The sequence below is a fragment of the Myripristis murdjan genome, chromosome 14 (assembly GCF_902150065.1).
Source record: "Myripristis murdjan chromosome 14, fMyrMur1.1, whole genome shotgun sequence".
Taxonomy (NCBI): domain Eukaryota; kingdom Metazoa; phylum Chordata; class Actinopteri; order Holocentriformes; family Holocentridae; genus Myripristis; species Myripristis murdjan.
In genome coordinates, this window is record NC_043993.1 from 20,322,673 (window position 1) to 20,336,512 (window position 13,840).

General features: G+C 42.3%; 1 protein-coding gene across 5 annotated transcripts in view; it reads left to right on the forward strand.

Annotated features, from left to right (window-relative positions):
* Positions 1–13,840, forward strand: part of fam222ba (family with sequence similarity 222 member Ba) — a 30,894-nt gene continuing 17,054 nt past the window's right edge. For 3 of the 5 annotated variants that reach the window (XM_030068297.1, XM_030068298.1, XM_030068299.1), the window contains exon 1: positions 20–134. The gene's annotated coding sequence lies outside the window, so the exon portion shown is untranslated. Of the gene's footprint in view, positions 135–1,221; positions 1,460–13,840 lie in introns of those variants that run through there. The other 2 variants (XM_030068296.1, XM_030068300.1) reach the window with 2 other exon arrangements.

The window sequence follows — 13,840 nt, forward strand, 5'->3', positions numbered from 1 at the left end:
TGCTCCGGAAGTTGCTGCCGCAGACAGCAGCAGCAGCAGTGATTCGGCAACGCAGAGCAACCGGAGAAAATCTGTCCGTTTTAAACCATGACGACGTACTAAAGCGATGCCTTTCGCGGAGCTAAACGGAGAGAGTAAGTAGTCATTCCTTTGAAAAAAGATGTCTGCCACCCGACACTCTTTGACATCCTCGTCAGTTGTGCCATAAATAATTTTAAAGGCTGAGAAGGCAACAATGGAGCTGTGTGTGTATGTTTCAGACCGACGTTATCTAACTGTGGCTAGGTTAGCTAGCCAGCCTGTCAACCAGGTAGCCCACTTGGCACCGCTGGCAACATGCAGGTACCGACACATTAGACCTTTTCTACATTATATAAATATGCAGTGACTTAAATGTGTTTTGCTTAAGCGGTTTCTGTGAGTCAATGATAATTTCTGGACACCGACAAGGAGTAGTATCCAGTGTGTAGTATTTATTGAATGAAACTGGGGCTTCAACTGTTGTGAGCTGGTTAGCTAGTTGGCTGCTTGTTTTTGTTTGGTAATTTATATGAACATGTTAAGCTTAAGCTGTGACCACATTGCCTGGTCAATGTGGAGCAAATTACCAGAATTCTCATTATTATGATATGTATTATTAGCATGCAGGCAGTTTCTTGCAACCACTATCATTGCCTCCTGTCAAGAAGAAGGAATAGCGAGTTGCTGGGAGGTTTAACGTTAAAGTTGAACGGAGCCAGCTTTCTTCAACTTTTTTCCTGTGGAAAAACCCACAACCAGCTGTTTTTTGTGTGCCATTCACCGCTTTTAAAGTATGATGTTGCTGTCATCAATTTGTCTCCCACGACATATTCATTAGGATATGGATATTCGTCCAAATTTCACAATAGGGACGCTTGTCTCCGCCGGTAATAGAGATGTTCTGCATGGATGTTGCGTTTCAGTGAATGTGCAAGTTTTTCCCCACTACCTCGGGAAAGAAAGTCCTTTCACCTGCAATAGCAAGCAAGTGTTAAAGGTAACAAAAGGTTGACGTCACCGTGCTTATCCTGCCGCACAACCTAGACCACTGAGGAGTGCAGGAGTAGTTTTCAGAGGAGGCGAAAAGGTTTTTTTTTTTTTTTTTTTTTTTTTTTTTTTTTGCCATAACGACTATAATGGTTCGCTGTCTGCAAGGAAAAGGTCTCTCCATGATCAAATTTCGGGAATCCTAAGAGTGCACTTAACTGATGGGATCTTATCGATGCTTTCTCCCCCCTCTGAACCTAATCTTGCACGGTGGGATGATCAGTTTAATTCTGCCACAGCCTATTTGTGTTATCTTTGGCTGTTCCGTCTCTGGCTTGTTTTAGTGTCTGTAGTGTGATAGAGCTGAGCGGATATGATTAGAGGACATACCGCAGTGTAGCAATATTTTTGTGACTGGACTATGGAAGTGATAATGGTTACGTCGCACGAGGTAAGATGATAAGATTATGAAATGATTATGAACGCCTCATCGGGGGCGGGCACAATGATTAAATTTGGGGTGAACATTTGAATTGTGAGTTTGCTCAGAAATATTAAGTTAAGGTATGGCTGTTTAATTTATGACGGCAGAAAGAGAGAGATGCGCTTGATCTTGTGCTTACTCAAACAAGAGGCCTACATTACTTGCCGAAAAGTGCAGTTTTGCAATGTAGCTGTCTTGCCCTACATTTTCCAAAGAGTGGATAATTAAATTTCAGACCTTGTTGACTGAGAAACGCAGGCCCCTTGACTTGGCAATTATCGTGTAGAAGGGATCCTTTTTGCGTCTGGGTGCTATGTTTCCCAGCACAATGAAGATTAATTTGGTGTTATGAACAAATCACTCTCGGGTCTCTCTTGATCTGTAAAAAATGTGAGTCTTTCAAACAAACACCCTGGAAAAGTGAGCTGAAAATGAGCAGCAGTTTTGAAAGTACAAGATATGCTACATGTGTGCAAAAGCTGACAACTCATGCATCAAGTTGAGATTTGGTTAAACTCTTGTCACTGTGCATGGAGTGCAGCTCAGTATTTAAAGCTGTATTTTGACTTTGGGCTATATATACATGTGCTAATGTTTTTTCAAAAACTAATCCTTTTTGTTGCCTGTTTTGTTTGCTTCAGTTAGTCTGGAAGTCATTTGTCTTTTTGCAAATATTTATAAAGCCAGTCAAATAAGCCTGAAAGGTGGTGAGCGCACATGTCGGGGGAGCCAGTTCATCCATTCACGTTGTTTGTTATTTGCATTGTGGTAAATGAAGATGTTCCACCAAAATGAAGACCCACTTAAATGTGTGTGTTAATTGGACCTCTGCATGGCTTTCCAGATGTTTCTCCTCCTATGCTCATTACTCGTATGTTGATTCTTTGGCCTGGCTCTACAAAGTTAAGACTCTTGCTGTAGATACACTGATAGGAAAGGATGTTTTCCTTGGTTTTTCAGCCAATCTCTGACAAATATATTGGAATATATTCATTGAAAACGGGAGCAGGAGAGGCTAATTTCCACTGAAACACCTTTGCAGTGTTTTGGCTAATATCACCTTTGAGAGCAGTTGTTTGTAGAAGAGGTGCATCCAAAATATCCAGCATAGTGTAGATGATATGCACTTTCTTGATTGGAAACTAGGAAGTACTGTAGTGAGTCAAGTATCAACGTGATAGGTGCACTTACTCATCTTGTTAGACAATAGTCTTACTGTATCAAACTTGCTCTTAGTAAACATATGGCAAAATGTACATGGATGAATGATAATTGGCCTTCCGGAGACACGGTGCATCATTTGGAGCACCTTACACTGTAACCCAGATGTTTTGCATTACAGAAGGTTGTGCACATGACGTCCAAATGTTCTGATTACCACCATTAGGTCTGTTTCAAACAGCAGTAATAAGAGGATAACATCAAAGCTGTACTTTATTTCTTGGAGACTTCAGAGCTAGGCTATGAATAACAGATCACAGGGTACAAAGAATGAACCAAGAGAACCTGAGCAGCTTTTTTGTGATGTTTCAGCTGTTGTTGGGATTCGCTGGGAGCTCATTAAAATACATTGATTAGTAACAATCGTGATTCAGTGATTGTTTACTGTGAAATAGCTCAGCTAACCAGCATATTTTTGATGCGATAATTTTCTGTGCTGGAATGAGCCACTTGGCTTGCGCTCATTTTGGTTTATTCAAAGCCAGTCATTTGATGTTGCATTTTAGAGACAGCACTTGAATTGGAAATTTGTAACCATGCACCCCTCCACCCTCCAAATGCAATACATTTCTTCCTTTCATATTCTAGTCAGGGCTTGTGTATGTTAAATGTCTGGCAGGTGTTGTTTGTGATTTTTTTTTTTTTTTTTTTTTTTTTTTTTTTTTTTTCCAGCCTAGGAGATTTTTATGTGCCTCACCCCAGTCGTTTTAGATGAATAGCATTTTTGGAATATCATCCATTTGCAAAATGAGGCTGCCCCCTGTGATGGACAGCAGGACAGTGATTTCCCAGGTACAGAATATGAGCCTGCCAGCTCCACCTTTCAGTCTTCCAGTCACCAGTGCAGCTGTCAGCCCACACTCTCCCACACAGCCACCCACCACTTGGAGAGACTGGTTGTCAGGCTACGCTGTGTCTTCTCAGCTGTACAAGTCTGTTTCCAGAGCGGGGACAGATGTTTGGTAGCCTCAGTGTGACTGGGTGATGTCAGGACTCACAGTGCAAGGGTCAAAACAGGGGTCAGGCTGGTGGTGAAGAATGAGGCCATGTGAAACATCCAAATCAGGTTTTTTGCACTTGGACAACTTCTCTGTGCCTCCCAGATGAAGACTGACTTGCAGGTTTGAGATTGTAGATCTACCGTTACATCGTAATTAGTTTGGTTCACATTGATTATGTTATGCTGTCCCAAGGTACTGGAGGGAATGGGTCTGATTCGTTCCGCCTTGCATCTTTGTTTGCAATGTAACGTTTTTATGTTTTTGCATGGATTTGCATGTTAGCCAGCAGGTCCAATTAGGGCAAAAAGCCCTGCTCTCGCTGGGAAGTTTGCGTAATCAGCAAAGCAGAGGCCTCAAGCTGGGGAGTACTGCAACCCAACGTTGCAAATACCACAACCAGGGGGCTTTATGAAATTGTTGTGTCTCCAGCTCGAGGGCAATCGTGGAAGAATTTTAAACCTCCCGGTGATGCTCAGCACAGCAACAACAGCAGTGAACAGCAGGAGGAGGAACAGGGCTCGGTATAGGACAGCATCTCTGTCTCATCAGCACTAGAGACGATGGGGTTGTTTATGCACCTCCATCTCACAGGAACAGCAGAGGAGCGGGGTAGATACTGTTATCTGTTTATGGCACAAGATAAGGCTGTCTCAGTCAGATCACTGACCCTACACTGACACACGCACACCCTCCCCCTCCACCACCACACCCCTCTGTAGCAAGAGGCTGCCCAGCAAGTTGCGTATCACCCTGAGTAACCCTATTAGATGCCATTAACAGGTCCATCACTGCTGCACAGTTTTCCAATTTCCGTGCCAACTATACATATCAAGCAAGCAGTGTAAGCTGAAATGTTGATCTTCAAAAAATTAAATACTTTTGCATCAGAGTTAAGAGTGTGTGGCTTCCCTCTCCTTCCTCTTCAACTGTACATATCTAGCCATCATTAGCCAGCGCCAGAGAGGCTCTGGGCCTGACATGGTCCGTGGGGTCAGAAAGAATGGCACAACAAAGCACCAGTAAGCTGTAGGGGAGATCAGGTGGAGGGGATAGAGGGAGAGTGAGCTGCAAGTGTCATAGTTGGCACAGACATTAGATAAGGCTAAGCTACCAGAGGATTAGAGAGGGAGGAGATGTAAAATGCTGTTGGCTAATTGGGCTTTATTTTTAACATTTCAAACAGTTCATGTGAGACTAAATTGGTAAAGGATTTCAGCGCTGTCTGTAGTCTGTGGAGTGTCGCTCTCTGACAGCCATTACAACCTGCATAACAGCGGGTGATTTTTGTTGAGTCCTAATCTTTGAAATGACACAGGCTCACGTGTTTGTGTGTTGAACAGTAAGTTGTTTAGCCAAAATCTAAACTTCTGTGCCTTGGTTGCAATATCATGCTCAATATTTTGGAATGCCCATTTTGATGTCCTACTACAACACCCAACCAGCACTCAGTGTTGATCTGCATTTCGTAAGTCTTGTCTAGTTGTAAGCCCAGTCATCCCACATCCTCTCTTCCCACAAGAATATCCCTGAAATTCATGTCTTTGTGGGTTTTTATTCCCTGTTTTTGTACATTGTTGTTTTCCTGCCAAGAGAGTATCTGTGAAAATATTGTAATGGAAAAAAAAAAACAAAGTGTTTTTGTTTTTTACTCTTTTGTAATTTTTGGCGGGACATAATAATACATAGGAAGGGGTAGTTTAGTGTATGATATAGTTGAAAATGACAAAGTTATGCAAGCCGACAAGGAGCTAGTGTCTCCAAGGGCATGATTGAGCAGTCAGGGGGTTTGGAGGCATGCTCAGGGTGCTAAGTGTTGTGCTGGGGAGGGACGGAGGCAGAACTGAGGGAGCTACTGAGGTGAGCGGTCAGTGCCATGGCACTTTGCCGTGACCCGCCTCAGTTTATCATCAGCTGCACCACTTCTCAAGGCCTCAGTGTGTGGGTGTGTTTTTCTGTGTGCGTGCAGTGGGCTGGAGAGCGAGCAGCGCTTAGAATGGGGCCCTTTATAACCTCCTAACCCTCTGGTCCTGTTAGCAGCCATTGTTGGCTGCAGTGAATGGTATCTCCGTGCCTTGAAAAGTAACCAGATGACATTCTTCCTGTTGTTCAAAAGGGCCCGGGGTTGTGTTGTGAAAAGCGTCTGAAAGGATAGGCTAAGACTGTGACCTTCAGAGGCTAATCTCTGGCATGTCATTCAATGCCTGTTTGAAGCAAATGCAGGCCTTTTTTTCCACTGATAGCGATGTACCAGCTCAAACAAAGCAGAATTTCCTCTGAAGTATTACTGTTACACACCAAAAACAGTCAACAGTTACTTTTTTTATTGAACCTCCGCTATAAAGGAAGCATCGGGTCTCTTTTACCAGCTGAACTGAATCGTTATTCCAGACAGGCAGTGTGTCTGACACCTACATTGTCCAAACAGTCTCTCCAGCCTGTGACTGAGCCCTCTGTACATAGACCCGTGGCATCAGCAGCCCCTCTGTACTGAATGCTGAAATACTGCCACTGCTGTGAAAGCGCTGGGATGAAATGCACTTAGTGAGACAGTAAACAAGGGTGCAATGCTCAAACTAGCTCATGTTGTTTATGTCTCCTCCTCTCCCATGTATTTGCTGCCTTCAGCTGGCTGCGTTTCCTGGAATGTGCAGAGATGCAGTTGTCACTCTACGGGGGGGTGCTGGCTGTAATCACAGTTCATAGTTCAGTGGAGTAGATGGACTCAACTGAACAACAATCGGACAGGAGTCACATTAGCAATTCCCCTGGGCTCTGTGGAAGACTATATTTCATATGACCTTGTTCTCTGTGTACAGAGATTATCTTGTGTAACAAGGTTGTTTGCCCACTAGGAGCCAATTTTGCTTTGTAGATTGTTTAGAGGGTTTAAAGAAAATGTTGTCAAAATTTTGAACCACAGCTACTCAATATATAATCTGCTGACAGCACTTTAGATTAGCAGCCTTTGCAGCATTAATGCAATGTTGCTACACACAGTTGAAATTGGTCTTTTTTTTGTGGATCACAAAAACCCTCAACCAGATGTTTTCAGTCTATGCCGAGAACAGGGAGCCTATACCATTAAAGTCTTCAAGGGGATTTTCTTTTCAGTAGGTCAGAATACACTTTACTAGCAATGAGCTGTCTTTGTGCAACTATAAATGATCTTTGAAAGCAGGTCTTTGGGTGTATCCTGTGAATAGCTCGCTTGCTTCCTGTGTTAGTGCTATGCCACCTGTATGGGGTTAAGATGGGGTCAGACCTCTTGTGGGAGTCTGTTGTCAGGGGCCCCTCTTTTTGTGCTGAAGAGTGACATGGAACATGCCACAGGAAAGAAAAGCTGTCTTAAAAAAAAAAATTGAGACTCTTTTGTCAGACATCTTTCAGCAATAAATGATTGGCATATCTCCTGCCATTTCCCCCTTTTGTTTGTGCCCGTTAAGCTCTGGAGCAAATAATGAAATTGACCATTATGTGTGCTCTGTGTGCCTACGTGTGTGTGCGCGCTGACATAAAACGTGAGGTTGTTTACAAAGGAAGCACTGAATTAGAAAAGGAAAATGTCAACTTTTATCAAGCTACTGCACAACCATTTTGCATTAGTCAGAAAATATCCCCTGTAGTACTGTAACATCCGCAGAATGTGATTGAGATAGAGAAGGAGACAGGGCGGGGGCAGAGGAAGAAGGGTGGGCCACAATTTGAAAGCCATACTTGAAAGTGCTTGTGTGTGTGCAGAGTCCTGAGGCAGGTCATGTTGCTCTGTGACAGAGAAGCATTCGTCTTGCTGTATCTGACATCCCAGGGTCTCATTGCAAGGGTTTGCCTTCACAGCGTGTCGGCTTTCTGTAATTAATAGCCAATAGCCCCCTCACACCATCAAGGGACCAGGTGCTTCTTAGATCTAGTTTGGCACGGAGGACCGCAGATTCTCTGCTGTTGTCGGGATAAAACTCACAAATGTCTCTGTCACTATACATCTCAGCTGACTGTGTACACACAAACAAGAGCAACATGCAGACCTAGATCCTAAACAAAGAGACATGTAACAATTACCACAGATTTCAATGATGTGTGAAGGCTCACGTGCAGCTGATAGATTGCTTGTATTGTTAATATTTGGTGCAGTTAGTCTACTTTGAGTCAAGCACCATTGCACTCTCTTGTCCTGTGCTGTTTAGCAGGGCTAGTGGGCCTGACAGATTGCTATCCTGATGGGGAGATTTACCCAGCCAGCACTGCCCATGGCACTGACACCATCATTAGGCTTTGATCAGCCACAGTCTGTGAGGGGAAAAAGAGAGAGTAATATTCCTGATCTAATTACTAGGAGGCATTTCAGGCGGTGTAATGTGTGATTTAACCTCTTGTCAGAGGCTATAAAAGGAAGCTGGGTTAATCTTCCTGGCAACCTCTTTTCGACTCAGGGAAGAAGTGCCTTAAATTTCCTTTTCCCATGAAGCTGGCGAAAACCAACATACCAGCGCAGTATGCTAACACACCAAGGTACTGCTGACTTTCTACAGTATCTATTGGAATTCTCTCAAGGCAAGAGTTCTCTGACCTTTGAATGCTAGCGACAGCTGGTTCGCAAGAACTCATGTGCTATGTGCATTTTTAGAATTGCAGCCCGAACAAAAAAGCTGTCCTTTTGACTTCTCTGTGCCTCCTCCAAATGGATTGTTTTACACCCCCCCCCCAATTGTTTTTCTCTTTCTTTCCCTCTCTCTCCCTCTTTCTTTCTCTTCATCACCATCTCCTCCCACACACTGCAGCATGATGAGTGAGAGAGGTGATTGAATGGATAGATCCTAAGCAGAATTGGGGGTTTGGGTTAATCAGTCAAACATAGTTAAACAATTCTTTGGACATGAAGGGATTAGTCTTGCCTGTGTTGAGCTAGATGGGACCTATTCACCCCCAGTGCTGGCCAGGCTTTTAGGGCCAAGGGCCACAGCCTCACTGGCTGCATGGAGAACGACACACGCACCCCTCAACATGCTCCACTGCTTCTCAATGCCCAGCCACTCTCCTCTCTCTTTATTAGTGAGCACAATTAGAATGATGGATTAGCAAATTAAATGCCGACCTTCCTATTCATGACCATCCCTACTCAAAGTCTCACTCATTCAATCTATCATTGACCGGCTTTAAATTGGTTATTTGGCTCACTGTATGACTTTTCATTCCCTCAGGCTCAGCATAGTGTGTCCTTTACCATGAAACACATTTTTACCGGTTAATTCATTCTATCCAAACATGAGGCATGTTAGTATCTTGTTGTTTTTAAAGAATCATTTCCTGTAAATGCTCTTCCCCCGGGTTACTGAATGGCGATCACACTGATAGGAAGCGGCCCTGATATGGTGATGTGTTGGCAAGGCCAGTGCATAGCTACACTAAATCTCCTGTATCATTGTCTCGCCCATGTTTTCGAGAACAGGGCATCAACCTTGCTGGCTTAGAGATAAAATGTGCCTATCTCACTCATACGCTGTCTTCTTTCTCTGTTAGCATGGCTGTGTTATGTTTTTTTTAAAAATTCTTTTTCCCCTTTTTGTTTGCATTGTTTTTCATTTATATTTAAATGCTTTTAATCACATAATTAGCTTTAATATCAGTGGTTATAGCACACGTAGACCATGCTTAGTCCTAATTCCACTCAAGTGTTTATTGATAATTACTTTGCATTGATTACTGACATTGTTTTATCTAAATGCACTAAAAATTACTACTTGGTGATCCCACCCTAAATCTTAATGTCCAGGATACTAAGTTCTACATAAAAGGCACCATATAACTTTATTGATCAAAGGTTATCAGAGATAAGAAAAGCAATATCCACTTTAATTAAAGTAAAAGTGTTGGACAAGCTCACATACATAAAAATCATGTGCAACACTTCTGCTCTCATGTTACACCTGAGGTATGTTGAGGTATAGGCTAGTTCTATTTAGCAACATATCTCAACTTTAATAATTAGCCTACTCATTTATTTTACCGTTTTTCTTGAAGTGCAGCACAAGTTTCATTCAGTATTTAAATCCAGATTCCATTTCTTTTTTTTGTAAGTTTCCCACAAAATGGTTAATACAGGGCCCTGCTATCTCTCCTTCCTTCTCCCCCGCAGTCCCTCCTCCAGTGCAGTGTGGGGGGTGGATAGCTCTGCTCTTTAGAGACCCCAATTAGCAGGACTAGCAGGCCTCCTGAAGGTCACTCCCAGGGTTGAGTGTGAGAACAGAGGAGGGCTGGGCACAGCCAGGGGCAGCTCTGAAAAGTGTTGGGGTTCAGGCTCTGTGGCTCGCAGCCGGACCTAAGAGCTCTCACACAATAACCTGACCCAACATCCTTATGCATAGCCTCCATTTTTTGCATGGCATGGTGGTGGCAAACTGGGGCTCAGGATTTTGCCAAAGGTCAAGTGTTCTCGGTGGACTGTCATAGTATACTGTGACCATATCTGAGAGATCCATTTGTCATTAGCTCCAAAGTCCCCTACTTCATCAGCCTGTGTCTGGTGTCGGCTATCTCGACCTGATTGATGGCTCTGTCCTTATTGCGGGGAACGGGGTCGATGGCAAAAAATTTGCTGCCGGGTGCATTAATGTTGTGTTCAATGGCATAGACCTTTGAGCATGCCTCATCAGTCTTTAATCATTGGACGGCCAGGGGAGAGATCAGTCTGAGCAGGCATGATGCAAGAGAGAGAGAGAGACAGAGACAGAGAGGAAAAGGACTCCTAATCAGTAGGGCTAACTATTAGCTACTCTTACATGGCTCCATCTTAATGATATAGCCTGGAAAAGGAAATTGAATATTTTGAGTTAAGCCTCATATATTCAGGGCTAGACATACACGCTGGCTTTGTCACAATTACGGAAATTTTGATATTAAATTGATACCAATTCAACATTTAATTTTTTAACTTTCAGTGCTTGTACCAGTCGTGTCCTGCGGGTTGGACTGTAGCAGCCAGTGCAAAATTCAATAGAATTAAATAGCTGAATGTCTTGAAATGAATTCTAGTTCACCAAAGGCTAGTTGACATATTGGTATTATATCAATGCTATGATCATACATTTTTATGTGCTTGGGTATTACTGACGATTGCTTACCATTTCCAGCGATTTCGATTATACAGCAGTAAATATCACCATAACTCAGGCAGATGAACTTGACTTGAAACTTGGCTTATCTATGTGTCTTGTCCGCATTGGACAATTGACAAATGACATCCCCTCTTGTAGAGTGTAGAAGGTGTGCTTTTTTTATTCATTCTGTAAACAACACTGAAGAAGGCTAAACACCAAAATGTGTGTGTGTATATTAAAGTCTTGAGTTCTCTTCCAATTCTACCAGCTAGTGTTGCTGAATTAATTTGTTTTTCTGCTTTGCATCACTGGAGCACCTATTTGACGGGTGAAGTAGCGACAGTTGATTTTCACTAAAAGGCAGACAAACAAGCACACCTAACAAAAGGGTTAAAACTGCACTAAAGTATTTGTAAAAACAATGATGAAAAATAGATAAAGGTTATGTGAAGGAGCCAACCAATTCATTTAAAACAGTTACAAAGGGGGTACAGAGATGTAAAGTCAAATGTCTAAAATGTTTAAAAGAATTAAAAACATTGATTTTAAGAATCTTCTGCAAAAAAAGTTCCATATATGAGTTGCATTAAAACAGAAGGCTGACTTCCCAAACTCAGTTTTGACTTAAGGGACTTTTAAAGTAATCCAATTGTTTGATCTTGTTCCATGAAGATTGGGGGCTCAGTCTAGCACGGAGCCCAGATATGATGGTAGATGTCCTAACATCACCTTAGAGATAAACAATAACCAGCAAGATATGAGACTAGATATCATCTGGGATTAATTTGTTTGTTGTAATATTGTGATATGACATGTTGTCTTGTCCTGGATTTAAAGACTGCATTACAGTAAAGGGATGCAATTTTCTGAACTTTCACAGTTGTATCTTTTCCTTTATTTGCCTCTACCACCTTGGTCATCATATCTACATTTGCATGGCTGTTTATCAAAAATCTCTTGCGTGTAAATATTTTATGAAAGCACCACTAGTCATCGCTACAATATCAATATCAAGGTATTTGGTCAAAGATTTTGTAATATTTAATTTTGTCTGTGTTGCCCAGCCCTTAGTTCACTTAAACAGGTTTACAAGCCTGGACATATTCAGCTTATGGAGCCAGCAAAGATTGACACCCAACTGACATATGAAGACCCCTTTTCAAAAGTGGGTAATGCAAGTTGTCAAAATAAAGTGCAGATGTTATTCTGTGACTTTTTTGGTATGCTGTGGTATCATAGTATTGAGTTTTTAGACATTAAAGTGGTATTGTTATTGAAGTTAGGAGTCTGGTGCTGTGGTAACACTGATACGTGTGAACACAATGTGTAGACTGACCGTCAGACAGACTCAGGGTGCGGTCTGAGAGGGCCAGATGTTCCCATGCACACACAGGGGTGAGATGTTTGCCATGCCGGGCCTGTGTTTGCCTGGCTCTCCTCCTCAGAGTCACCGGCTGGCTGGCTGCTCGGGGTCCGGAGCCGCTGTCAGCCAGGGGAATGAGCTGGGGGTGGAGAAGCTCTCACATACACACAGGAGATGAAGGAGAGACGAAAACTGTCTTGTGTGTCGCCAGGGGCAAAGGGAGCACATCTCACACAAGTCCGTCCTGAAGAGAAAGAGCTCTTTTATTCCTCGGCTGGTCTGTTGATGCGAGGGGGACTCGCTCGGCCTCACTGGAGGCCAAACTGAATGTCAGAGCTGCCATGGAGGCGGCTGACCTTACCTGCCTGCCATAGACACAGAATAGAGATGGATCAACTTGTAGCGAGCAGGCACACAGCAAAGGTGGGAACTGGCATCAGGCAGTTTGTTTTTGATTCATATGGCCACAGTTTCATCAGCTAACCATGTTCACAGCAGCAGATTTTTTTTTTTTTTAACCGATTCAGTACATTATACAAGTTCATAAAGTGTGTACTCATCATACCTGCATTTCAGTGATTCATACTTCGTAACTGAACAAGTGTGCTGCCAAGAGAGTCCTATTATGTACACTTTCATTGAAAATAGCAAGTGTAAAAGTGGAGAAAATTGTGCCTGTCAAAAATCTATAAATGCATTAACATATACAAACTTACATAATATCAAATTTTAACACAAAGATCTGTCTCACTTAGTTTTTGTTTTTTTTTTAACCTAAAATTGATGATTTTTTCCCCTTTCAAGCTAAAACAGATGTAGACAATGCTCAGTCTTCCACTTTTACTACATCCTCTCAGAAATTTAGGTAGTTTGGGTACAAAATGTCAGTATACAAATTATAAATAGGGTTGAGCAATATGGTATAGAAGTCATATTGTGATTATTTTGACAGATATTGTAAATGTGATTTTTCTTTTCTTTCTTTTCTTTTTTTATAGTTTTAGAGGGAATGGTAATTTTGCATCATAATTTTATTCTCACTGAAAAAATAATAATGATTTTTCTTAGGATCTCTTCAAAAAAAGACATGTTTCCTTACATCGGGAGTATACGATTTGCATTGGCTTGGGAATCTCTGTGTCCCCGCAGTGGTTCATTTATGATAGTATTTTGTCATACATTTTTATCTGTATGCTGGGATTTAGATATTACACTTGTTGGGATTGATTTCAATGATTGTGATTAATTGTTCAACACAATTGAAAAATAAGAATATTTATGTACTTATGATTTTATGCAAAATTGAATTCTTTGAATGAGTCATCTTTCTCCTAGTATTCATTTGGGACATGGCATAGTCTTGATTACGTTTAGGTGTTTTTCTTTGTGTACTTGTGTATCAGTGTATGTCAGTCTGTGTACATGCATGTGTGTGAGAGAAAGAGGCCAGTTAGTATAACAGCACAGTAGATAAATCTCCCACGCCAGGCCTGTGTAACACTGGTGGCTGTTTTTGTGCGTTAAGCCCTTTTAGGATGATTTGTGAGAGTCAGCGCTCCCACAGTTCTGCCTAGCAGAGCTGCTCTGACCCTCCTCCTAAATCAGCCCAGTCTGACACACCGAGCCCAGCCGCGCTCACAAACAGGCCAGGGCTGGTTAATGCTGGGTCAAT